The sequence below is a fragment of the Salmo salar genome, chromosome ssa28, assembly GCF_905237065.1.
Source record: "Salmo salar chromosome ssa28, Ssal_v3.1, whole genome shotgun sequence".
Lineage (NCBI taxonomy): Eukaryota > Metazoa > Chordata > Actinopteri > Salmoniformes > Salmonidae > Salmo > Salmo salar.
In genome coordinates, this window is record NC_059469.1 from 24,582,501 (window position 1) to 24,609,799 (window position 27,299).

The 27,299-nt window shown below is 44.9% G+C and overlaps 1 long non-coding RNA gene across 1 annotated transcript; it reads right to left on the reverse strand.

Moving 5' to 3' along the window:
- Positions 1-1,986: 1,986 nt before the first annotated feature.
- Positions 1,987-21,434, reverse strand: LOC106589710 (uncharacterized). Its single transcript, XR_001324891.2, has 5 exons — positions 21,151-21,434; positions 10,200-10,328; positions 9,991-10,067; positions 8,945-9,023; positions 1,987-3,965 (listed from the first exon to the last, which is right to left on the reverse strand). It is a non-coding gene; the product is annotated as an uncharacterized lncRNA (long non-coding RNA).
- Between the last annotated feature and the right edge of the window lie 5,865 nt (positions 21,435-27,299).

The following is a 27,299-nucleotide window of genomic DNA, read 5'->3' on the forward strand; positions in this document are numbered from 1 at the left end:
AAAACATTCATGAACATTCATAACCCATACATAGCGTAATCAAAAACAGCACATGAGCATAAAACAAGAAAAGCTTATGTCAAAATATTGTGGTTATGTTATTGATTACATCCAAGTGAGAGTCCAAGTAAATATTATGCAAATCAGGAGGGAGACTTATCCTTCTTTTATACTTGAAACACTCAAAACTCTGACAATGTTTCTTATCACATACTTTATGGAAACTCTAGTTGGAGATCAAGGCAATCAATGTTGTGTTTTTAAGATCAAACTATGATTCAGTATCGATGTGCCAACTACACTTCAAAAGAATAACAGAAGGTTTCAGAGTCATATAAGGGTAAAAAAGAATATTTGGGGAATACAAATGTATCTCCGTAGTGAACTGATCAGAGCAAAAGTGATATTGATGCCGGGGTTAAAACAGTTAATGCTTGCACTGCTTTGGCATCTGCACCCTTTCTGCATGCATGCACACACCAAGACCCCCCCCCCCCACACACACACACACACATACCAAGACCCCCCCACCCACACACCCACACACACACACCAATACCCCCCCACCCACACACACACACACCAAGACCCGCCCCCCCAACACACATACACCAAGACCCCCCCCCACCCACTCACCAATACCTCCCCCACCCACAAACCAAGACCCCACACACACACACACACACACACACACACCAAGACCTGCCCCCCAATACACACACACCAAGACCCGCCCCCACACACACACACACACACACACACACATACCAAGACCCCCCACCCACACACACACACACACATACCAAGACCCCCCCACCCACACACACATACCAAGACCCCCCACCCACACACACACCAAGACCCCCCACCCCACACACACACACACACACACCAAGACCCCCCAACACACACACACCAAGACCCCCCCCACCCACTCACCAATACCTCCCCACCCACAAACCAAGACCCCACGCACACACACACACACACACACACACACACACCAAGACCTGCCCCCCAATACACACACACCAAGACCCGCCCACCCACACACACACACACACACACCAAGACCCGCCCCCCAACACACATACACCAAGACCCCCCCCACCCACAAACCAAGACCCCACACACACACACACACACACACACACACACACACACACACACACACACACACACACACACACACACACACCAAGACCTGCCCCCCAATACACACACACCAAGACCTGCCCCCCAATACACACACACCAAGACCCCCCCACCCACACACACATACCAAGACCCCCCACCCACACACACACCAAGACCCCCCACCCCACACACACACACACACCAAGACCCCCCCAACACACACACACCAAGACCCCCCCCACCCACTCACCAATACCTCCCCCACCCACAAACCAAGACCCCACACACACACACACACACACACACACACACACACACACACCAAGACCTGCCCCCCCAATACACACACACCAAGACCCGCCCCCCAACACACACACACACCAAGACCCCCCCACCCACTCACCAATACCTCCCCCACCCACAAACCAAGACCCCACGCACACACACACACACACACACACACACACACACACACACACACACACACACACACACACACACCAAGACCTGCCCCCCAATACACACACACCAAGACCCGCCCACCCACACACACACACCAAGACCCGCCCCCCAACACACATACACCAAGACCCCCCCCACCCACTCACCAATACCTCCCCCACCCACAAACCAAGACCCCCCCACCCACACACACACATACCAAGACCCCCCACCCACCCACACACACACCAAGACCCCCCCACCCCACACACACACACACACCAAGACCCCCCAACACACACACACCAAGACCCCCCCCACCCACTCACCAATACCTCCCCCACCTACAAACCAAGACCCCACACACACACACACACACACACACACACACACACACACACACACACACACACACACACACACTGAGACACTTAACTGACTGCCCTTCCTTGCTATGGGACAAAGTCCAGCAGTATTTTTCCACCATGGATTTAAAAGCCTACTCTGCCTCTCTGAAAAGGGCACCAACCACACCAAAGGCCTTGGCTAAAAGTCTCCACTAGGCGGAAGTCAATAAGAAAAACAAACAAAAAGTCTAACAAAATCCATTGAAGTACAACTGGTCAGGTGGCTACGCAACAGAAGGTAACACTTTCTTTGATGGGCTGTGTCATTTTGATTGTATCTGCAACGTTATATTCCATTTTTGTTAGACGTGAGTGTTACTTTCCATGTGCGAGCTTGCGTGTGCTTTCTCGTTCCAATTGTGGTGAAGTCTGTGCATGCTCGCATACGGAAAAGTAATGCTTGAGTCCAACAAAATAGAATATAACGTTGCAGATCATGTTTTATCTGTGCCCCTGCAACTGCAGAACGAGCGTGAGGTAGTCTATTGGTGGTTTCTCAAAACCAAGTGACATCAATTTACAATAAAAAGAGATTTGGTAAAAAAAGTGAACTTGCCTGTGTTTTTTTGTTTTTTAAAGAATTTGTCTGAGTTCTCATCTCCATAAACGTGCTGCTATCAGCAGCCGCACATTGAATGCACTGATTTTTAATGGTAGTATTCCATTTAAAGGGCTTTCTTTGTAGATACCTAGTTGAAATGAAAATGGACACTTTCCGTGTTTGGCAGTATGGATACCTTTTCACGTTCAAGGAGGAAAAGGGGAAAATGTACAGTTGTGGCAAACCTTCGGCCAATATGTCGCAAATATTTCCACATGCAAATTACTTTTGTGGCAAAATGTTGCGGTTCATTTGCGGCAAGCTCATATTTTCACATGCAAATACATTTTTGGTAAACTGTTGGGGTAAATTTGCAACCACTTGTGAACTTCTGGCAAACAATTCTGGGAAACTTGTGGTGAACATTCTAGGCAAATTAGATCAGGTTTTTGTGTGTTAACAACATAGAAATGTTGTATCTACATAAACCAAATCACATAACTTTAAATGAACTTACTTCTCAGATACATTATTTTTTTACATTAAATGTAGTAAATATACTAAGCAACATGTATTCAATGTCTTAACAGAAAAATACGTCCAATAAAACTTGAAATCATCAGCATGGTAATGAAGAAAAGAGGAAAGACTGGATATTTCCCAAATCTCAGGATGTTTAAAGGGTGTCGTGGAATATTCCATAATTAGTCATGCTATCCCATGTTTTACTGCTTAAAGAACAGTCTATTGTTACTGTATATGCTGTGTTTTTTCTAACCTGATACAAACTTGTCTTGATGTGACTTAGTCATAAGACTGGGCTTACAGCTAAGAGATGTTTGGGTGCGACTGCAGCATGTAAAATCCTGTGGGTTTACTATCTACAGAAAGTTACATGTATGGAATCTTGCAGAAAAGAGTACAATATAGTGTTTGTTGTTGTGAATGCAGTTAGACGGTTGAGCCCTCGGGCTATCAACCTTGTTCTATCTTAAGTTTACACAGACAACGAGTTACATTTTACACACTATCTGTTGACTGCCACGTATACAGAAAGGGGTTGTATGTATTTTCTCTATATAAGCATTGAACCGGCACTGTTCGTTGAGCTTTGCAACTATGCACTGTTGAGTGGGTAGTTGATTCTCCATTTTTGAAAGTCTTATGATAAAGTGTTGTTTCAAATAATCTGCAGTCTCTCTTCCCTTTGATTAGATATTCCATGACAAGGGGCAACTACAGAATTATTTACATGAGCCAAGTGATAACTGAGCAATAGATTTCAACCAATGGAAGTTTAAAAGATAATTAATCAAATGTAAATAATTAAAAACAAAAATGAAATCAAACCCAGTGTATTACTATTGCAGATTGAGTGAACTTTGGAGATGGCGGCGCCGTTTGGAAGTCCTTCGTCCAAAGCTTGATGAATGCTTGCACTGAAACGATCAGAAAGCACAAAAATAAATTAGGATACTGAAGAAAATTACTGAAAACTTTGTATTTTGGCATCTTAAAAAGGTAGGGATTAAGTTATGCTTAATTTGGCAATTCATATTATTTTTCCTAAATGAATTACTGTTACACTCTAAAAAAAAATGCTGGGTTAAAAATAACCCAATTTGGGTCATTTCTACAACCCAGCGGTGGGTCAATATTGGAAAGACATGGCATTGGGTTAATTCAACCCAGCGGTGTTGGGTTGTGACATAAACCCAGCACATTGGTTTGGGGTATTGACCCAGCAGATGGGTATTTCTTTTAATGTAATCCTTGGGTTATTTTCAGTGTAATCCTAATTTCAATGTTGCTTATATATTGTTGATTTTATAAAAACAAAGCATGTGTGCATGTGACAGTGTCTGTCTTCAGTAGTATTAACACAGATCATGTCTATCAGACAATGCCAAAGCAAATCAACAGATATTCACATTCACAGTTACAGACAGACTTCAGCTATTTTAGGCTATTTTAGGTGACAGCACACACACACACATCATGTTGTTTTGCCATACAATAACGTTTGGGTTGAGTCAAAACATTGTTACACAGAAAACAAATTGTAAAATGTTACATTTGAAGGTCACTCTACTAAATACATGGACAAATGACTGTCATTACTTAAGTAATGATTGTATTTTTTTCATTAAGCACTTTTCACAATTCCCAAAATGTAACATTTGTATTTCAAATAAATTGTTGTGATAGATTGAAAGCGTAACGCGCTTCAGCCCAGCTAAACAAAAAATTGCATTATACAGTATATTAACCATACAAATATGGAAAGATTTATGTGCAACAGTAGTTGAACTAAAGGCAAAACAGCATATACCATACAGTAAGCAAAAAGCAGGCACAAATGCATTAAAACAAACTGAAAGTCAATTTAACAGAGCTATAAATACTGCTTTAATTAAGATCATATTAGTGTTGTAATATGAAGGGGGAAGGGAATACCTAGTTTGTTGCACAACTGAATGCATTCAGCTGAAATGTGTCTTCCGCATTTAACCCAACCCCTCTGAATCAGAAAGGTGCAGGGGGGCTGCCTTAATCGACATCCACGTCTTTGGTGCCCGGGGAGCAGTTGTTGTTGGGGGTTAACTGCCTTGCTCAAGGGCAGAACGGCAGATTATTCCACCTAGCTGGCTCGGGGATTCGAGACAGTGACCTTTTGGTTACTGGCCCATCACTCTTAACCGCTAGGCTTAACTGCTAAGGGGGAGATTTTAAGGGATAGTTTCCCCCACATTTCTAATTACATACAGTGGGCGAAAAAAGTATTTGATCCCCTGCTGATTTTGTACGTTTGCCCACTGATAAAGAAAGAATCAGTCTATAATTTTAATGGTAGGTTTATTTGAACAGTGAGAGACAGAATAAATAAAATATAGAGAAAAACGCATGTCAAAAATGTTATAAATTGATTTGCATTTTAATGAGGGAAATAAGTATTTGACGCCCTCTCAAATCAGAAAGATTTCTGGCTCCAAGGTGTCTTTTATACAGGTAACGAGCTGAGATTAGGAGCACACTCTTAAAGGGAGTTTACCTGTAAAAAAGACACCTGTCCACAGAAGCAATCAATCAATCAGATTCCAAACTCTCCACTATGGCCAAGACCAAAGAGCTCTCCAAGGATGTCAGGGACAAGATTGTAGACCTACACAAGGCTGGAATGGGCTACAAGACCATCGCCAAGCAGCTTGGTGAGAAGGTGACAACATTTGGTGCGATTATTTGCAAATGGAAGAAACACAAAAGAACTGTCAATACCCCTCGGCCTGGGGCTCCATGCAAGATCTCACCTCGTGGGATTGCAATGATCATGAGAACGGTGAGGAATCAGCCCAGAACTACACGGGAGGATCTTGTCAATGATTTCAAGGCGGCTGGGACCATAGTCACCAAGGAAACAATTGGTAACACACTACGCCGTGAAGGACTGAAATTCTGCAGCGCCCGCAAGGTCCCCCTGCTCAAGAATACATATACATGCCCGTCTGAAGTTTGCCAATGAACATCTGAATGATTCAGAGGACAACTGGTGAAAGTGTTGTGGTCAGATGAGACCAAAATGGAGCTCTTTGGCATCAACTCAACTCGCCGTGTTTGGAGGAGGAGGAATGCTGCCTATGACCCCAAGAACACCATCTCCACTGTCAAACATGGAGGTGGAAACATTATGCTTTAGGGGTGTTTTTCTGCTAAGGGGACAGGACAACTTCACCGCATCATTTGACGGGGCCTTGTACTGTCAAATGTTGGTTGAGAACATCCTTCCCTCAGCCAGGGCATTGAAAATGGGTTGTGGATGGGTATTCCAGCATGACAATGACCCAAAACACACGGCCAAGGCAACAAAGGAGTGGCTCAAGAAGAAGCACATTAAGGTCCTGGAGTGGCCTAGCCAGTCTCCACACCTTAATCCCATAGAAAATCTGTGGAGGGAGCTAAAGGTTCGAGTTGCCAAACGTCAGCCTCGAAACCTTAATGACTTGGAGAAGATCTGCAAAGAGGAGTGGGACAAAATCCCTCCTGAGATGTGTGCAAACCTGGTGGCCAACTACAAGAAACGTCTGACCTCTGTGATTGCCAACAAGGGTTTTGCCACCAAGTAATAAGTCATGTTTTGCAGAGGGGTCAAATACTTATTTCCCTCATTAAAATGCAAATCCTTTTATAACATTTTTGACATGCGTTTTTCTGGATTTTTTTGTTGTTATTCTGTCTCTCACTGTTCAAATAAACCTACTATTAAAATTATAGACTGATCATTTCTTTGTAAGTGGGCAAATGTACAAAATCAGCAGGGGATCAAATACTTTTTTCCCCCACTGTACTTTGCGGAGGGATGGGTTGATAAGACCGGTCAAATGGTTGAACAAAGGCAAGGGAGTTATCGGTTCGAACCCCTACCTGAGTGATTAATCCGGCAGCCAAAGGTTTTACCAGCTACAATATCTCTGTATATTACCTACTGATGTTGTGCCCTTGAGCAAGGCACTTGTGCCAAGATCTGCACACAGCCTGTGATGTGTGCTGTATGTTAACTTGGTCACTGTGACAGAATATATGAGCAAATGACCAATAAAGCAAGTATGGTAAAATGAAGGCCAGACTATTTATGGTAGCTGTGCATGTAATGTATCTAGTCCCAAAGTGGATGCATGGTTCTAAGAGGCTCTGGTGAAGTTAGATCTTTCAAGTTTCCATTAAGGTTGTACTATTGGTTATCGATTATTTTTTATTTATTTCAACTTTATTTAACCAGGTAGGCTAGTTGAGAACAAGTTCTCATTTGCAACTGCGACCTGGCCAAGATAAAGTGTAGCAATTCGACACATACAACAACACAGAGTTACACATGGAATAAACAAAACATATAGTCAATAATACAGTAGAACAAAAGAAAACAAAAAGTCTATATACAGTGAGTGCAAATGAGGTAAGTTAAGGCAATAAATAGACCATGGTGGCGAAGTAATTACAATATAGCAATTAAACACTGGAAGACACACTAGATGTGCAGAAGATGAATGTACAAGTAGAGATACTGGGGTGCAAAGGAGCAAGATAAATAAATAAATACAGTATGGGGATAAGGTAGGTAGATAGATGGGCTGTTTACAGATGGGCTATGTACAGGTGCAGTGATCTGTGAGCTGCTCTGACAGCTGGTGCTTAAAGCTAGTGAGGGAGATATGAGTCTCCAGCTTCAGAGATTTTTGCAGTTCGTTCCAGTCATTGGCAGCAGAGAACTGGAAGGAAAGGAGGCCAAAGGGGGAATTGGCATTGGGGGTGACCAGTGAGATATACCTGCTGGAGCGCATGCTACGAGTGAGCTGAGATAAGGCGGGGTTTTATCTAGCAGAGACTTGTAGATAACCTGTAGCCAGTGGGTTTGGCGACGAGTATGAAGCGAGGGCCAACCAACGAGAGCGTACAGGTCGCAGTGGTGGGTAGTGTATGGGGCTTTGGTGACAAAATGGATGGCACTGTGATAGACTGCATCCAGTTTGTTGAGTAGTGTTGGAGGCTATTTTATAGATGACATCACCAAAGTCGAGGATCGGTAGGATGGTCAGTTTTACGAGGGTGTGTTTGGCAGCATGAGTGAAGGATGCTTTGTTGTGATATAGGAAGCCGATTCTAGATTTAATTTTGGATTGGAGATGCTTAATGTTAGTCTGGAAGGAGAGTTTACAGTCTAACCAGACACCCAGGTATTTTTAGTTGTCCACGTATTCTAAGTCAGAGCCGTCCAGAGTAGTGATGCTGGACGGGCGAGCAGGTTCGGGCTGTGATCGATTGAATAGCATGCATTTAGTTTTACCTGCGTTTAAGAGCAGTTGTAGGCCATGGAAGGAGAGTTGTATGGCATTGAAGCTTGTCTGGAGGTTAGTTAACACAGTGTCCAAAGAGGGGCCAGAAGTATACAGAATGGTGTCGTCTGCGTAGAGGTGGACCAGATAATCACCAGCAGCAAGAGCAACATCATTGATGTATACAGAGAAGAGAGTTGGCCCGAGAATTGAACCCTGTGGCACACCCATTGAGACTGCCAGAGGTCCGGACAACAGGCCCTCCGATCTGACACACTGAACTCTATCAGAGAAGTAGTTGGTAAACCAGGCGAGGCAATCATTTGAGAAACCAAGGCTGTCGAGTCTGCCAATAAGAATGTGGTGATTGACAGAGTTGAAAGCCTTGGCCAAGTCGATGAATACGGTTGCACAGTAATGTCTCTTATCGATGGCGGTTATGATGTCGTTTAGGACCTTGAGCGTGGCTGAGGTGCACCCATGATGACAATGTGGAACCGTAAATGCTGTTTTACACAGGGTCAATGAAAATCAATGTTTTTCCCACCCCCAAAGCTTTCTCCCTTCACTCTCAAAAAGGAATTTTTACTTACCCTAAAACTTTGGAATAGAAGAGGCTAGGTTCCACTCATTCAGCATACCCTTTACACAGCTGTCCATTGGCCTTGACCTCTGCATTTAAGTACATAAATAAATACATGTTAGAAACATAGCTAGCTACAGTAGCTATACTAACTTGGCTACATCAAATTTAAGGTAAATTATAACGTAAGCTAGCTGAAAGAATTTGCATCCATCCTCCTCTGACTGTCAGAAAACATTGAAAACCCATACAGTAACGCTAGCTAATGCTAGATAACTCAATTTTATCACCATGCAAGCATGAGATAAGCATGCCAAATATTTTGGTTAAATTAACCAAGAAGGAGAATAAGTAAAATCTAGCTATGGTAATTTAGCTAACCAGTTAATTTAGCTAACGTTAGCTAACAAGGGAAACAGTGTCCGACACAGTCCAGCAGAAGGGTCAAGCTTAGCTAGCTAAGGTAAGTAGCTAGCTCACTCTAGCTGACTACCGTTACAGACACTGACATGGTTAGCTAGCAAACATCTTCAAAAACTGTTCATTTAGCTATATTCCGCGACAACACTCCAGTAAGCTAGTGTGGCGAGCATGGTCACAAGGCTAACCTTAGCTAGCTACCTAACATTACCACAGCCAGAGATATTAGCACATAAAATGACTAGCTAGCTAACGGTTGTAAGCTAACATTAGCTAGCTACCTAATTATGATAAGACAACCTATTTAACCTGAATGACCATCAAATTCATTATTTGTAAAAATGTGTTACTTATCGTTTTTAATGGTTTTCAGTTAGCCAAAACACATTTAGTTTTTCAAAATAATATCACTCAGTCAGACATTAAGTCGCACTAGAAGACTTTCAAGTTGCCACGCCTCGACACTTGCTCACGTTCTGGTAGATTTCACACACTGGTGGTGGGTGTTTTTACATAAACCAACCCAACTATTGACCCAATGCATGCAACCCAGTAATTGGGTCATGCAAACAAACCAGCATTCTTTTATGTGTAACCTGCATATCAAAGCCATGCATGCAGGAAGCCTTGACCTACCTGGTGCACACAGATTCTTCTGTCCTCGGTGTGATTGAAGGCCTCAATCAGATTTTTTGCCTTGTAACTGATTGGTTCTAGAAAGAGAGAAGGAACAACATGATCAAGATGAGCTAACAACTACTAGCTTAAAGCAATGAAAGATCTAATTGTTGCAAAAAATGAATGTATGGGCTACATTTATGAGAATAATACATGAATTTGCTTACCTTATCAATCTTGAAGATGATACACATAAAATGTGTTATGAGTGATTGCATAATAAATATATTTGCAGGGTGTTGATCCATCCTCCTCCCAGCCTCTTCCAACACCACGGGTAGGGGAAGGGTATCCATCTGCAAAAGTAAAGTTTTGCTTAGATGTCAAATTAACTCATATTGTTGCTACTTTAGCTGTTGTGCTAGCTAACATGCTACTGAATTGTGACACTAGTGAATTGACATGCATATGGTTTTGAAATACAGCAGCATATTCACCCAAAAATATGTGTTTAGGCAAATCATTAGTTAGCTAGCTACCTGTCACATGAATTTGCAAAAATATTATAGCTAACTTTAGCTAGCTAAGCGCTAGCCAGTCAGATTGAAACTGGTATCAACAAAATGTGTTTCACTCTATCCCATGAAACATGATATTGTTAACTGGGCATCATTTAGCTTATAAACTGTTAAAGTTTATTAGGAAGTTTAATTAATAAGTTAAACACTCACCGGACAACTTTGGTAGGTAGCTAGCTAGATAGCTTGGTTTCCATTTTCCAACAGATTTTTCTAATCCCCCTGATTGATCATCAGTGGTTACTGGTCTTAAAAATCATATAGCTTCTGGTAAACTGTTTGCCATTAGTGGCAATAAATATTGTTGCCACAGATTCACCACTAGTGGGAAACATTTGCAAACTTCTGGCAACATTTTTTGGCACACCATTTAGTTTGCAGCAAATCTGCCTCAACTAGTTGGAAGTTTGCTGCAACAAATTAATTTTTGTAAGGGTACTGGTGCAATGCAAGCTATGCTTGCCAAAACTGAACTACTTATCAACTTCAAAGGACTGCACGTCCAATCTGAAGAAAAAAAACACTGGGCAGTGAGTTTGCATGTATCCAATGAAGTTATCAAACGTTAAAATGATTACGTAGCTGGTATTGGCTTGCATGTGGCCAGCCATCTAACTCCAGCAGAGATTTTCATAAAAGTAAACTAAATGTTATTAGGCTCACTTGCTACTGTATTTGAGTAGCTGGCTGGCTAGTTGTTTTGGTACAATTTGACACAGACATCACAGGCTTACAGAAACTTTAGCTTTCTAGCTAGCTAGATAACTCTAGTTACCTGGATCCTGAGCTTGACTGCTGTTTGTTGTGAAATATATCAAATCAAATTTTATTGGTCACATACACATGGTTAGCAGATGTTAATGCGAGTGTAGCGAAGTGCTTCTAGTTCCGACCATGCAGTAATATCTAACAAGTAATCTAACAATTTCACAGCAACTACCTTATACACACTGCACAGCGATGGCTGTGCAGCATAGGCAAGATGCAGTAGATGGTATAGAGTACAGTATATACATATGAGATGAGTAATGTAGGGTATGTAAACATTATATAAAGTGGCATTGTTTAAAGTGACACATTTATTACATCCAATTTTTAATTATTAAAGTGTCTAGAGATTTGAGTGAGTACGTTGGCAGCAGCCACTCAATGTTAGTGATGGCTGTTTTAACAGTCTGATAGCCTTGAAATAGAAGCTGTTTTTCAGTCTCTCGGCCCCAGCTTTGATGCACCTGTACTGACCTCGCCTTCTGGATGATAGCGGGGTGAAGAGGCAGTGGCTCGGGTGGTTGTTGTCCGTGACGATCTTTTTGGCCTTCCTGTGACATCGGGTGGTGTAGGTGTCCTGGAGGGCAGGTACTTTGCCCCCAGTGATGTGTTGTGCAGACCTCAGTACACTCTGGAGAGCCTTACGGTTGTGGGCGGAGCAGTTGCAGTACCAGGCGGGGATACAGCCCAACAGGATGCTCTCGATTGTGCATCTGTAAAAGTTTGTGAGTGTTTTCGGTGACAAGCCAAATTTCTTCAGCCTACTGAGGATGAAGAGGCACTGTTGCGCATTCTTCACCACGCTGTCTGTGTGGGTGGACCATTTCAGTTTGTCAGTGATGTGTACGCCGACGAACTAAAAACTTTCTACCTTCTCCACTACTGTCCCGTCGATGTGGATAGGGGGTGCTCCTTCTGCTGTTTCCTGAAGTCCACGATCATCTCCTTTGTTTTGTTGACGTTGAGTGTGAGGTTATTTTCCTGACACTACACTCTGAGGTCCCTCACCTCCTCCCTGTAGGCCGTCTCGACGTTGTTGGTAATCAAGCCTACCACTGTAGTGTTGTCTGCAAACTTGAAGGTTGAGTTGGAGGCGTGCATGGCCATGCAGTCATTGGTGAACAGGGAGTACAAGAGAGGGCTGAGAACGCACCCTTATGGGGACCCAGTGTTCAGGATCAGAGGGGTGGAGATGTTGTTTCCAACCCTCACCACCTGGGGGCCGCCCGTCAGAAAGTCCAGGACCCAGTTGCACAGGGTGGGGTCGAGACCCAGGGTCTCGAGCTTAATGACGAGTTTGGAGGGTACAATGGTGTTAAATGATGAGCTGTAATTGATGAACAGCATTCTTACATAGGTATTCCTCTTGTCCAGGTGGGGTAGGGCAGTGTGCACTGTGATTGCGATTGCGTCGTCTGTGGACCTATTGGGGCGGTAAGCAAATTGGAGTGGGGTGGAGGTGATATGATCCTTGACTAGTCTCTCAAAGCACTTCATGATGATGGAAGTGAGTGCTACGGGGCAATAGTCATTTAGCTCAGTTACCTTAGCTTTCTTGGGAACAGGAACAATGGTGGCCCTCTTGAAGCATGTGGGAACAGCAGATAGGAATAGATTAAATATGTCCGTAAACACACCAGCCAGCTGGTCTGCGCATGCTCTGAGGACGCGGCTAGATGCCATCTGGGCCGGCAGCCTTGAGAGAGTTACCACGTTTTAATTTTTTACTCACTTTGGCTGCGGTGAAGGAGAGCCGGCAGGTTTTGGTAGCAGGCTGTGTCAGTGGCACTGTATTGTCCTCAAAGCGAGCAAAGAAGTTGTTTACTTTGTCTGGGAGCAAGACGTCCGAGTCCGCAACAGGGTTGGTTTTGTTTTTGTATTCTGTGATTGACTGTAGACCCTGCCACATACGTCTCGTGTCTGAGCCGTTGAATAGCGACTCTACTTTGTCTCTATACTGATGCTTAGCTTGTTTGATTGCCTTGCGGAGGGAATGGCTACACTGTTTGTTATCGGTCATGTTTCCGGACGCCTTGCCATGATTAAAAGCAGTGGTTCGCGCTTTCAGTTTTGCGCGAATGCTGCCATCAATCCACGGTTTCTGGTTGGGGAAGGTTTAAATAGTCACTGTGGGTACAACATCACCGATGTACTTGCTAATAAACTCGCTCACCGAATCAATGTATACATCAATGTTGTTGTCTGAGGCTATCCGGAACATATCCCAGTCCACGTGATCGAAGCAATCTTGAAGCGTGGAATCAGATTGGTCGGACCAGCATTGAACAGCCCTGAGCACGGGCGTTTCCTGTTTTAGTTTATGTCTATAGGCTGGGAGCAACCAAATAGAGTCGTGGTCAGCTTTGGAGGGCAAGGGAGAGCTTTGTATGCGTCGCGGAAGTTTGAGTAACAATGATCCAGAATGCTGTCTTCCCGGGTCACGCATTCAATATGCTGATAACATTTTTTGGGAGCCGTGTTTTCAGATTAGCTTAGTTAAAATCCCCAGCTACAAAAAATGCAGCCTCAGGATATGTGGTTCCCAGTTTACATAGAGTCCAATGAAGTTCTTTCAGGGCCGTTGAGGTGTCTGCTTGCGGGGGGGGGATATACACGGCTGTGATTATAATCAAAGAGAATTCTCTTGGTAGATAATGCGGTCGGCATTTGATTATAAGGAATTCTAGGTCAGGTGAACAAAAGGACTCGAGTTCCTGTATGTTGTTATGATCACACCACAACTCGTTAATCATAAGGCATACACTCCCGCCCTTCTTCTTACCAGAGAGATGTTTGTTTCTGTCGGCGCGATGCGTGAAGAAACCAGGTGGCTGTACCGACTCTGATAACGTATCCCGAGTGAGCCATGTTTCCGTGAAACAGAGAATGTTACAATCTCTGATGTCTCTCTGGAAGGCAACCCTTGCTTGAATTTCGTCTACCTTGTTGTCAAGAGTCTGGACATTGGCGAGTAGTATACTCGGGAGCAGTGAGCGATGTGCCCGTCTACGGAGCCTGACCAGAAGACCGCTCCGTCTGCCCCTTCTGCGGCTCCATTGTTTTTGGTCACCTACTGAGATCCGATCCATTGTCCTGGGTGCTGGTCCAAACAGAGGATCCACTTCGGGAAAGTCATATTCCTGGTCGCAATGTTGGTAAGTTGATGTTGTTCTTATATCCAATATTTATTCCCGGATCATTGTTATAAGACTTAAGATTTCCTGGGGTAACAGTGTAAGAAATAATACATAAAAAAACGAAATACTGCATCCTAAGAACGCAAAGCAAAGCGAGGCGACCATCTCTGTCGGTGCCACCCATTAATCTGTGTTGTTGTTGTTAGCTATTTGGCTCTGTTTGGTACCAGCAGGCTACAAGATAGTCAGGCCACAACAATGGGTTCACAAACTAACTAGCTAGCAAACTAAAATTAGCAAAATGTTTAAATTAGCTGACGTAAGCTTGCTATAGCTAGCTGGCTGTGTTTTTGTTTGATAGCCGGCTAGCTAGGCAGCCTACAATCTAGATGGGCATGCTACAACAGGAAACAAGCTCAATTGCCAACTAGTGAGCTAGCTAACTAGCTAATGTTCACTCCCTGTTTTCTAGCAGGTCCAGGTCTGCTAGCTAACATTACGCTAGACATTACCCTGGAAAATCGGATTCATTGTACATCTCAGTCGAACATGGACCAATTGGTCTTACATTCCTTTGAGGAGGATGTCCAATCATTTTCTGTATTGGAACATCCTGCATTCAAGAAGCTGGTGGAGGGCTTACGTGGAGGGAAGAATCCCATATGATGAAATACATGTTTGACTAGAAGACGTACTCCAAAATGAAGGAGAACCTTATGGCAAAGCTTGATAAAGAAGAGTCGTTTGCACGACAGCTGATATACACTGAGTACACAAAACATTAAGAACACCTGCACTTTTCCTGACATAGACTGAACAGGTGAATCCAAGTGAAAGCTATGATACCTTATTGATGTCACTTGTTAAATCCACTTCAATCAGTGTAGATGAAGGGGAGGAGACAGGTTAAAGAAGAACTTTTAAGCCTTGAGACGATTGAAACAAAGATTGTGTATGTGTGCCATAAAGGGTGAATGGGCAAGGGTGAATGGGCAAGATAAAAGAGTACAACAGAGTATGGTAATAGGTGCCAGGCGACCAGGTCATATTAAACAAATAAAATGTTATTGGTCTCATACACATATTTAGCAGATGTTTAAGTAAAGAACAAATATTTAGCAGACAGTTTGTGTCAAGAACTGCAATGCTGCTGGGTTTTTCACTCTCCACAGTTTCCCGTGTGTATAAAGAATGGTCCACCACCCAAATGATATTCAGCCAACTTGACACAACTGTGAGAAGCATTGGAGTCAACATGGGCCAAAAACCCTTTGGAAAACTTTTGATACCTTGTAGAGTCCATGCCCTGACAAAAGGGGGGGCTGCAACAAGGGCTGTTGCTGTGACCGTATAACCGCCACACCCTGGCAGTCACGAGTCATGAAGGCAGTCAAATTCCATGTGACCGTTTAGTCACGGTAATTAGGCTTCTCCAAGCTCTGATGCGGCTGATGGTCATTAGAAGCCTACCAAACTTGCTAACTGTCTGGTACTCAGCACTCTATTTTCCCTCTGAAATCAATGCAAATGTAATTGAAAATCCAATCAAACACTTCATGAGAGCCCATGAGCTCATGTTGCGCAACATTTCTATAGGGTATGCAATTTCGTGAGAAAACAGAGTGATGACCTCTATTAAAAAGACTACGATCCCATCCTACAGTATATTTATTTCTCAACTTTCCTAATATTAAGCACATTGCTTATCTTTACAACAGGAGCATAGCCTACCTGCCTGGCATGGAAAGGAATCACAGGAAAAGCATCCTCCATACTTTATTTAAGTGCAGTGATGAAATGTATTTTTAACCCACAAACACAGGTGGGGAACAGGCTGCCTAAGTATGATTCCTAATCAGAGACAACGATAGACAGTTGCCTCTGATTAGGAACCATACTCGGCCCAAAACAAAGAAATTCAAAAACAACATAGACATACAACACATAGAATGCCCACCCCATGTCACACCCTGACCTAACCAAACAGAGAAAAACGACTCTCTCGGGTCAGGGCGAGACAGTACCCCCCCCAAAGGTGCGGACTCCCGGCCACAAACCTGAACCTATAGGGGAGGGTCCGGGTGGGCATCTACTCATGGTGGCGGCTCTGGTTCGGGGCATAGCCCCCCCCCCGCGCTTATGTGTCGCCGGAGGAACCAGATCGTGGATCAGCACTGAAGACTCTGGGCTGCAGGCCGCCGCTGAAGACTCGGGGCTGCGGACCGTCGCTGGAGACTCGGGGCTGCGGACCGTCGCTGGAGGCTCCGGGCTGCGAACCGTCGCTGGAGGCTCCGGGCTGAGGAGCGTCGCTGGAGGCTCCGGGCTGAGGAGCGTCGCTGGAGGCTCCGGGCTGAGGAGCGTCGCTGGAGGCTCCGGGCTGGGGAGCGTTGCTGGAGGTTCCGGGCTGAGGAGCGTCGCTGGAGGCTCCGGACTGAGGAGCGTCGCTGGAGGCTCCGGACTGGGGAGCGTCTCTGTAGGTTCTGAACTGGGGACCTTTGCTGCAGGCTCTGTGCCATGGATCATCTCTACTGGTTCCGCGCCATGGGTCATCACTGGATGCTTTGTGCCATGGATCATCACTGGAGGCTCCGGGCCATGGAATATCACTGGAGGCTTCGTGCCATGGATCATCCCTACAGGCTCTGGGCCATGGATCATCACTGGAGGCTTTGTGCCATGGATCATCCCTACAGGCTCCGGGCCATGGATCATCACTGGAGGCTTCGTGCCATGGATCATCCCTACAGGCTCCGGGCCATGGATCATCACTGAAGGCTTCGTGCCATGGATCATCCCTACAGGCTCCGGGCCATGGATCATCACTGGAGGCATAAGACCATTGATCATCACTGGAGGCTTCGTGCCATGGATTATCACTGGAGGCTTCGGACCATTGATCATCACTGGAGGTTTCGTGCCAAGGATCATCCTTACAGGCTCCGGGCCATGGATCATCACTGTAGGCTTCGTGCCATGGATCATCACTGGAGGCTTCGGACCATTGATCATCACTGGAGGCTTCGTGCCATGGATTATCACTGGAGGCTTCGAACCATTGATCTTCACTGGAGGCTTCATATGGGGATCTGGAACCGGTCTCACCAGACTGGGGAGACGCACAGGAGACTGGGTGCGCAGAGCAGGCACAGGGCACACTGGGCCGTGGAGGCGCACCGGAGGCTGGCACATCCCGTCCTGGCTGGATGGTCACTGTAGCCCAGCAAGGGCGGGACGCTGGCACAGGACGAACTGTGCTGCGCTGGTGAACGGGGGTACCACGCGTAGAGCAGGCGCAGGATAACCTGGGCCGTAGAGATGCACTGGAGACCAGATACGCTGAGCCGGCGCACTTCTTCCTGGCTGACGGCCAACTCTAGCATGGCAACTGTGAGGAGCTTGCACCGAGCGCACCGGGTTGTGAGTGCGCACCGGCGACACAGTGTGCCTCACCACATAATATGGTGCTTGCTCGGTCACTCGCTCACCACGGTAAGCACGGGGAGTTGGCTCAGGTCTCAACCCCGACCTCGCCAATCTGCCCATGTGCCCCCCCAAAACATTTTTTTGCCGCTGCCTCTTGGGCTTCTGTCGTTGATTCTCCCCGGTCCAGCTCGTCTTCCCAGTCAGCGCACGCTGCTTGGCCTTCTTGTGGTGGGTTATTCTGTCACGCTCTGAATCTTCAAATTCCCTGTCATAAAGGAGCCAAGGCACATTGTGCCGGTCATTCCACATCTTTATTGAAGAAAACTGAACCAAAACAAAAAACAGGTAAACAGCAAGAAACGTAACGCAACTGTGGCGTACACACACAGAAATAATAATAACCCACAAACACAGGTGGGGAACAGGCTGCCTAAGTATGATTCCTAATCAGAGACAACGATAGACAGCTGCCTCTGATTAGGAACCATACTCTGCCCAAAATAAAGAAATACAAAAATAACATAGACATACTACACATAGAATGCCAACCCCATGTCACACCCTGACCTAACCAAACAGAGAAAAACGACTCTCTCGGGTCAGGGCGTGACACCCACTGTATCACTTGTGAATTATATACTATCACTTGTGAATGATGCCCAGCATAAGAAACAGCCTTTTTTTCATGACTTTTTCGAATCATAGTCGCACAACTCATGTAGCATTGCCCATAAGCCTATATGTTTTGATAAGGTTTCTATCACAACTAAAGTGGCCCAAAAACATCTTAAAATTGAGCACATTAATACGCTTTACAATGGTTGTAGACTGTAGAGCCTATCTGGCATACATTAGCAGCGCGTGAGTTTCAAGATTGGGGAAGATCCTTTTCACAATAAAAATGCACCTTTATAATAAAAGCGTTATGTGCAAAATCACATTCGAAGTCACTTTTGATAATGGTGTTTTCCGCTAATGGAACATTCCCGCTTATAGCCTAATGCCATGTCGCATTGCTGCGCTTATAATGTGAAGAAATAGCCTAATAGTTTATCAACATTTTAAGCTAAACGTTCTAATCTGTGTGTAAAAAAAGTTGTAGCCCGCAACTCAATATTAGGAAGGTGTTCATAATGTTTGGTGTACTCAGTGTATGGACACAATTGAACAGCACATCATAGAAACTTTTTCACCAACTCAGAAAATGGAATGCTCCAGATGAGTATACTGAAAGTGAGTAGCATACAAATGTGGTGTGTGGCAGCGAACCTAATCCTGTTAATGTTAAGTAGCCTAGATTTGTATTGTTTGCTGTTTTTATTTTTATTGATAATGTAAAAACAAATATGCTAATGAGTAGCACAGGACTGTGAATCCTTTTTCACTTTGCCTTTATTGTTTTCTGTTCTATACCTAGAAAAAACATATTTCATCATTGAAGCCTACACAAGATGAAGAAAAAAACTTCAAATGAAAGGTCAAAGGCTATGCTCTCTCCTTGTGTTCTTATAGACACGGCATTATGTAATCTCCCACCCACCTATTTCCTGTACACCAGAGCTATAGGTACACTGGATAGAGGAGAAGTCTGTTGCACTGGCCTATGCCAGAATCTGGGTCCGGCAGATTTATGAGCTCAAAGAAGAAAAGATTCAGGAGATTCATGTGATCTACAATATTCAACATAAAGTAATTTATTCCTTGTTATTATTCTTCTATTATTTCACTTTTCCTCTCTGCATTGTTGGGAAAGGGCTGAAAGTAAGCAGTTCACTGTTAGTCTGAACCTGTTGTTTACGAAGCATGTGACAAATCAAATTTCATTTGATTTGAGATAATGGCAGCAACTTTGTGAAGGCGGTCAAAGAATTTTCGGTAACACTTTATTTGGATAGTCAGTCTGCAGAGCATCTACAGATAATCTACTAACCTTATCCCTAACCGTAACCCTTATCCCTAACCCTAAACTTAATCCTTACCATAACCTTAACCCTAACACTTACCCTTATTCTAAACCTAACCCCCACCGTAACCTCAGCAAACAGTCAACAGACAGTTTGTTGATAGTATGATCATCTGTCAATTATCTACATGGACTATCTGAACTATACCCAAAACGTGTGACCAAATTTTCCAAAGACAAAGATGATGACCATGAAGACTATGCATTCGAGGATGTGGCAGCCATACTTGATGACACATGTAGGGTCCATACCAGGGGGCCAGGGTTCCAGTCTGGAAGCACCCTTTCCCCTGTGCTCAGAGGGAACTTTCGGTACTGCAGTTTAGCTGAAGCTGAGCCCAAAAGGAAAATTCCCAAAGATGGCCCCATATCGAAGTCCAATTAGAAAATTCCTAAAAAGACACATTCGTTATCAACTTTGTGCTTATGCATTGTTTTTTTTTGTTTTTTTTTACAGTAATTGTCTTTCGAGGCCGATTATTTCGGCATCACTCACAGCCGAAGATAGTAACATTTAATATCAGTGGCGTTTAAGATGAGGGAGGACACATTTTTTTTTTCATGAGCATGGCCTTATTTCTATTACAGCGTATTGGATGACTGTCATTCATATTCCATTCACCCAGTTCAATGTAACAGAGATAGATTTAGGCTACTACACAATACTCAAATTTTCCCTATTCCCATGATGAAGTTGCTACAACCTAGCCTATGAATGAAAGTTTACAACACAGGTCGAGAGACAAATTTGAGGTGACAGACGGTGACCCGTGGACAGACAGTGACATTCAATACCACCTTGCACACTCTTGCCTGCATCTAGCTGATCTAGGGTGTAACCATTAGTCCAACAATTGCAAACGACAGTTTCTATTGGACAAATTCAGGTATGTTTATCCCCGTTTTGTCCTGTTTGCTTCCGTTTCAGAAATGTTTTTCAACAGAATCAGCGGAATAAATATACCCCTGATCACGTGTAAACACAATTCACTTTCATAGCAGGCACATTGTATTCCTTCTCGCATCTATGCGTTCTCCTCCTCTCACCTCTTCCCTTCGCTTGTGGACTTTAATGTACAACAGATCAGCTGTATGTGACCAGGTGAAAAAACCTTTCCAAGCCAAACCACTACACACAGCCTACATCATTGCCACCATGTTAGCTAAAGTAACGTCATAGTCAGCATAGCTAATCGGACTAACGCGTAGTAAACCCGCTACAATCATGCAGTAACATTGCAGTGTACAGTCAGTAAGCAGTTACACCAGTGGACCCGGCGGCAATAAATTTGTCAAACCAAAAGCTTACCTTGACTTGGAAGAGTTCCAGTGTTGTGTTAGATATTCATAGACAGCAAGTTATCATAGCATCCTTCTGTTTGCGCAGGGTGTTTCAGTAGGCTAAATTAGCTAGCTGCATTTGCTAGCTATGTAAGTGAAACTGAAAGTGGGAAAAAAGACAATCTTTCTCTCTTGCTTCTTCATTTTGGAAGAAATTAAGTTGTTCATAATTGTTAAACTATTGTCTTTCTCTCTCTTTGAGTCAACTACTCAACACATTTTATGCACTGCAGTGCTAGCTAGCTGTAGCTGTAGCTTTCAGTACTAATCAATACTCTGACCCTTTGATTGGGTCAGACAACCTCCGGAAGATGTCATAATTACTGTGTAAGACTATGGAAGGGGGTGAGACCCATGAGCCTCCTAAGTTTTGTATTGAAGTCAATGTACACAGAGGAGGACGGAAGCTAGCTGTCCTCCGGCAACATCATGGTGCTACCCTACAGAGTGCTGTTGAGGCTACTGTAGAGCCTCTTTGCAAAATAGTGTTTTAATCAATTATTTGTTGACGTGATTATATTTTGTATAGTTTTATCTAAAAATGATAACTTTTTTAATGTTTTACAATTACATTTTTTAATGAAATTCACTGAGGAGGATTGTTCTCCCCTTCCTCCTCTGAGGAGCCTCCACTGTTTAATATTCATCCAATGTATTCAATGCTTCCAGATGGCGTGATGAGGCCATCGCTGTTTGAGCTTTCTCCAGTGCACACTGAGTGCTAGTGCGCAGGCGTAATTGGCTTTGTAAAGCAGATGGCATCAACCACGAAACGACATATGCAAACGTGAGTAGATTACGTTGTAAATAACTGGCATCCATCTCCCCAGTTCTTTAACACCTGAATGGTTTATACTTGCAAAGTTTACGTTTAAACTTTTTCTCCATCTCAAAATGTGCATCAGCCAATTAAAATCGTTGATGTAGTTGCACATGATACAACGCTGGATCTATAGTTCCCACAAGATAACCTGGCACATTTAGCCCTATGCTAACCTGACCAGATGGCAGGTGATTATTTCCTGTAGCAAATTCTGCATCAGCCTATCAATGATCTTAGACTTCATATACACCAACCAATGGCATTTCTTAAAATAGGTAAACTTGGCCACCAGAGGGATATTTTAAGCCTCTAAATTCAAGGTATACTTTTTTCCCACTTGGTCTGTCACAATTGTAGTGTGTCAATATTTCTTAATGCATCCTTGACTAGGCTACTAGGTAATAATGTTAGAAAAAATTCAAGAGGCACATTTTTGCATACAGTGGATTTGGAAAGTATTCAGACCCCTTGACCTTTCCCCCAAAAAATGTTACAGCCTTATTCTAAAATTGATTAAATAAAATGTTTTCCTCATCATTCTACACAATAGCCCACAATGACAAAGCAAAAACATAATTTTTTGTTACTTTATAAAAATAAAAACAGAAATACCTTACAGTGCCTTGCAAAAGTATTCACCCCCTTGGCATTTTTCCTATTTTGTTGCATTACAACCTGTAATTTAAATTGATTTTTATTTGGATTTCATGTAATGGACATTCACAAAATAGTCCAAATTGGTGAAGTAAAATTAAAAAAATTGCTTGTTTCAAAAAATTCAAAAAGATGGAAAGCAGAAAAGTTGTATATACACTGCTCAAAAAAATAAAGGGAACACTAAAATAACACATCCTAGATCTGAATGAATGAAATTATCTTATTAAATACTTTTTTCTTTACATGGTTGAATGTGCTGACAAAAAAAATCACACAAAAATAATCAATGGAAATCCAATTTATCAACCCATGGAGGTCTGGATTTGGAGTCACAGTCAAAATTAAAGTGGAAAAGCACACTACAGGCTGATCCAACTTTGATATAATGTCCTTAAAACAAGTCAAAATGAGGCTCAGTAGTGTGTGTGGCCACCACGTGCCTGTATGACCTCCCTACAACGCCTGGGCATGCTCCTGATGAGGTGGCGGATAGTCTCCTGAGGGATCTCCTCCCAGACCTGGACTAAAGCATCCGCCAACTCCTGGACAGTCTGTGGTGCAACGTGGCGTTGGTGGATGGAGCGAGACATGATGTCCCAGATGTGCTCAATTGGATTCAGGTCTGGGGAACGGGTGGGCCAGTCCATAGCATCAATGCCTTCCTCTTGCAGGAACTGCTGACACACTCCAGCCACATGAGGTCTAGCATTGTCTTGTATTAGGAGGAACCCAGGGCCAACCGCACCAGCATATGGTCTCACAAGGGGTCTGAGGATCTCATCTCGGTACCTAATGGCAGTCAGGCTACCTCTGGCAAGCACATGGAGGGCTGTGCGGCTCCCAAAGAAATGCCACCCCACACCATGACTGACCCACCGCCAAACCGGTCATGCTGGAGGATGTTGCAGGCAGCAGAATGTTCTCCACGGCGTCTCCAGACTCTGTCACGTCTATCACGTGCTCAGTGTGAACCTGCTTTCATCTGTGAAGAGCACAGGGCGCCAGTGGCGAATTTGCCAATCATGGTGTTCTCTGGCAAATGCCAAACGTCCTGCACGGTGTTGGGCTGTAAGCACAACCCCCACCTGTGGACGTCGGGCCCTCATACCACCCTCATGGAGTCTGTTTCTGACCGTTTGAGCAGACACATGCACATTTGTGGCCTGCTGGAGGTCATTTTGCAGGGCTCTGGGAGTGCTTCTCCTGCTCCTCCTTGCAAAAGGCAGAGGTAGCAGTCCTGCTGCTGGGTTGTTGCCCTCCTACGGCCTCCTCCACGTCCCCTGATGTACTGGCCTGTCTCCTGGTAGCGCCTCCATGCTCTGGACACTACGCTGACAGACACAGCAAACCTTCTTGCCACAGTTCGCATTGATGTGCCATCCTGGATGAGCTGCACTACCTGAGCCACTTGTGTGGGTTGTAGACTCCGTCTCATGCTACCACTAGAGTGAAAGCACCGCCAGCATTCAAAAGTGACCAAAACATCAGCCAGGAAGCATAGGAACTGAGAAGTGGTCTGTGGTCCCCACCTGCAGAATCACTCCTTTATTGGGGGTGTCTTGCTACTTGCCTATAATTTCCACCTGTTGTCTATTCCATTTGCACAACAGCATGTGAAATTTATTGTCAATCAGTGTTGCTTCCTAAGTGGACAGTTTGATTTCACAAAAGTGTGATTGACTTGGAGTTACATTGTGTTGTTTAAGTGTTCCCTTAATTTTTTTGAGCAGTGTATATATTCACCCCTTTGCTATGAAGCCCCTAAATAAGATCTAGTGCAACCAATTACCTTCAGAAGTCACATAATTAGTTAGATTGCACACAGGTCGACTTTATTTAAGTGTCACATGATCTCAGTATATATACAACTGTTCTGAAAGGCCCCAGAGTCTGCGACACCGCTAAGCAAGGCACACCACCAAGCAAGCGGCACCATGAAGACCAAGGAGCTCTCCAAATAGGACAGGGACAAAGTTGTGGAGAAGTACAGAGCAGGGTTGGGTTATAAAAAATATTTGAAACTTTGATAATCCCACGGAGCACCATTAAATCCATTATTAAAAACAGAAAGAATATGGCACCACAACAAACCTGCCAAGTGAGGGCCGCCCACCAAAACTCACGGACCAGGCAAGGAGGGCATTAATCAGAGAGGCAACAAAGAGACCAAAGATAACCCTGAATGAGCTGCAAATCTCCAGAGCGGAGATTGGAGTATCTGTCCATAGGACCACTTTAAGCCGTACACTCTACAGAGGTGGGCTTTACGGAAGAGTGGCCAGAAAAAAAGCTATTGCTTAAAGAAAAAAAGAAGCAAACACATATTGTGGGAGACTCCCCAAACATATGGAAGAAGGTACTCTGGTCAGGTGAGACTAAAATGGATCTTTTTGGCCATCAAGGAAAACCTAACACCTCTCATTATCCCGAGAACACCATCCACAGTGAAGCTTGGTGGTGGCAGCATCATGCTGTGGGGATGTTTTTCCATCAGCAGGGACTGATGGAAACTAGGAAACTGGTCAGAATTGAAGGATTGATAATGGTGCTAAAAACAGGAAAATTCTTGAGGGAAACCTGTTTCAGTCTTCCAGAGATTTGAGACTGGGATGGAGGTTCACCTTCCATCAGGACAATGACCCTAAGCGTACTGCTAAAGCAACACTTGAGTGGTTTAAGGGGAAACATTTAAATGTCTTGGAGTGGCCTAGTCAAAGCCCAGACCTCAATCCATTTGAGAATCTGTGGTATGACTTAAAGATTGCTGTACACCAGTGGAACCCATCCAACTTGAAGGAGCTGGAGCAGTTTTGCCTTGAAGACTGGGCAAAAATCCCAGTGGCTAGATATGCCAAGCTTACAGATACATACCCCAAGAGTCTTGCAACTGCAATTGCTGCAAAAGGTAGCTGTAACGGCTGTCGTAGAGAGGGGACCAAAGCGCAGCATGTTGATTGCTCATGATGAATATTTATTTTAACTCAGAACACTAGAGAAAAAAATCACAAAGAGAAAACGAAAGCGCACAGTTCTGTCAGGTACAGAAAACTAAACAGAAGACAACTACCCACAAACACAGGTTGAAAAAAATCCTACTTAAGTATGATCTCCAATTAGAGACAACGAGGATCAGCTGCCTCTAATTGGAGATCATCCCAAAAAACAACAACATAGAAACAGAAAACTAGAACCTAAACATAGAACTACAAAACATAGAAAAACACAAAACACCCCCTGTCACGCTCTGACCTACTCTGCCATAGAAAATAACATCTTACTATGGTCGGGACGTGACAGTACCCCCCCCAAAGGTGCGGACTCCGACCGCTCCTAAACACAACAACCAACCCCCCCCAAAAAAAAAAAAAAGGGAGGGTAGGGTGGGTAACTCCTGTCTATGGTGGCTCTAGTGCAGTCCACATAACCTTATCCTCCAGTGGATCCTCCAGCAGAGGAGGCGGCTCCGGTTTGGGGCATAACCCCCGCTCCACCCGCTGATCTCTCTGCTTCAGTACCACCGGACCGCGGATCGTCGGAGGAGGTACCGGACTGTAGATCATTGCCGGAGGCTCTGTGCTGCAGGTTCTGGGCTGCAGGCCGCCGCTGGAGGTTCTGGGCTGCAGGCTGCCGCTGCGGGTTCTGGGCTGCAGGCCGCCACTGGAGGTCCTGGGCTGCAGGCCGCCCTGGAGGTTCTGGGCTGCAGGCCGCCGCTGGAGGTTCTGGGCTGCAGGCCGCCGCTGGAGGTTCTGGGCTGCAGACCGCCGCTGGAGGTTCCGGGCTGCAGGCCGTCTCAGGAGGTTCCGGGCTGCAGGCCGTCTCAGGAGGTTCCGTACTAGGGAGCGTAGCTGGCGCCTCCGGACTGGGAGCGTCGCTGGAGGCTCCGGACTGGACAGCGTCGCTGTAGGTTCCGGACTGGGGAGCGTCGCTGGAGGCTCCGGACTGGGGAGCGTCGCTGGAGGCTCCGGACTGGGGAGCGTCGCTGGAGGCTCCGGACTGGGGAGCGTCGCTGGAGGCTCCGTGCCATGGATCTTCACTACAGGTTCCGCGCCATGGATCATCACTGGAGGTTTTGTACCATGGATCATCACTGGAGGCTCCGGGCCATGGATTATCACTGGAGGCTTCGTGCCATGGATCATCTCTACAGGCTCCGGGCTATGGATCATCCCTACAGGCTTCTTGCCATGGATTATCCCAACAGGCTCCGGGCCATGGATTATCACTGGAGACTTCGTGCCATGGATCATCCCTACAGGCTTCGTGCAATGGATCATCCCTACAGGCTCCGGGCCATGGATCATCACTGGAGGCTTCGGACCATAGATCATCACTGGAGGCTTCTTTCGTGGAGCTGGAACAGGTCTCACTGGACTGGGGAGACGCAGTGGAGACCGGGTGCGCAGAGCTGGCACAGGGCATACTGGGCCGTGGAGGCGCACTGGAGGGAGAGTGCGAGGAGCAGGCACAGGACGTACTGGGCTGTGGAGGCGCACTGGAGGGAGAGTGTGAGGAGCAGGCACATGCTCACCACGATAAGCACGGGGAGTTGGCTCAGGTCTCAACCCTGACTCCACCAATCTACCCGTGTGCCCCCCCCCAAAAAAATGGGGGGGGGCTGCCTCTCGTGCTTCCCCGGC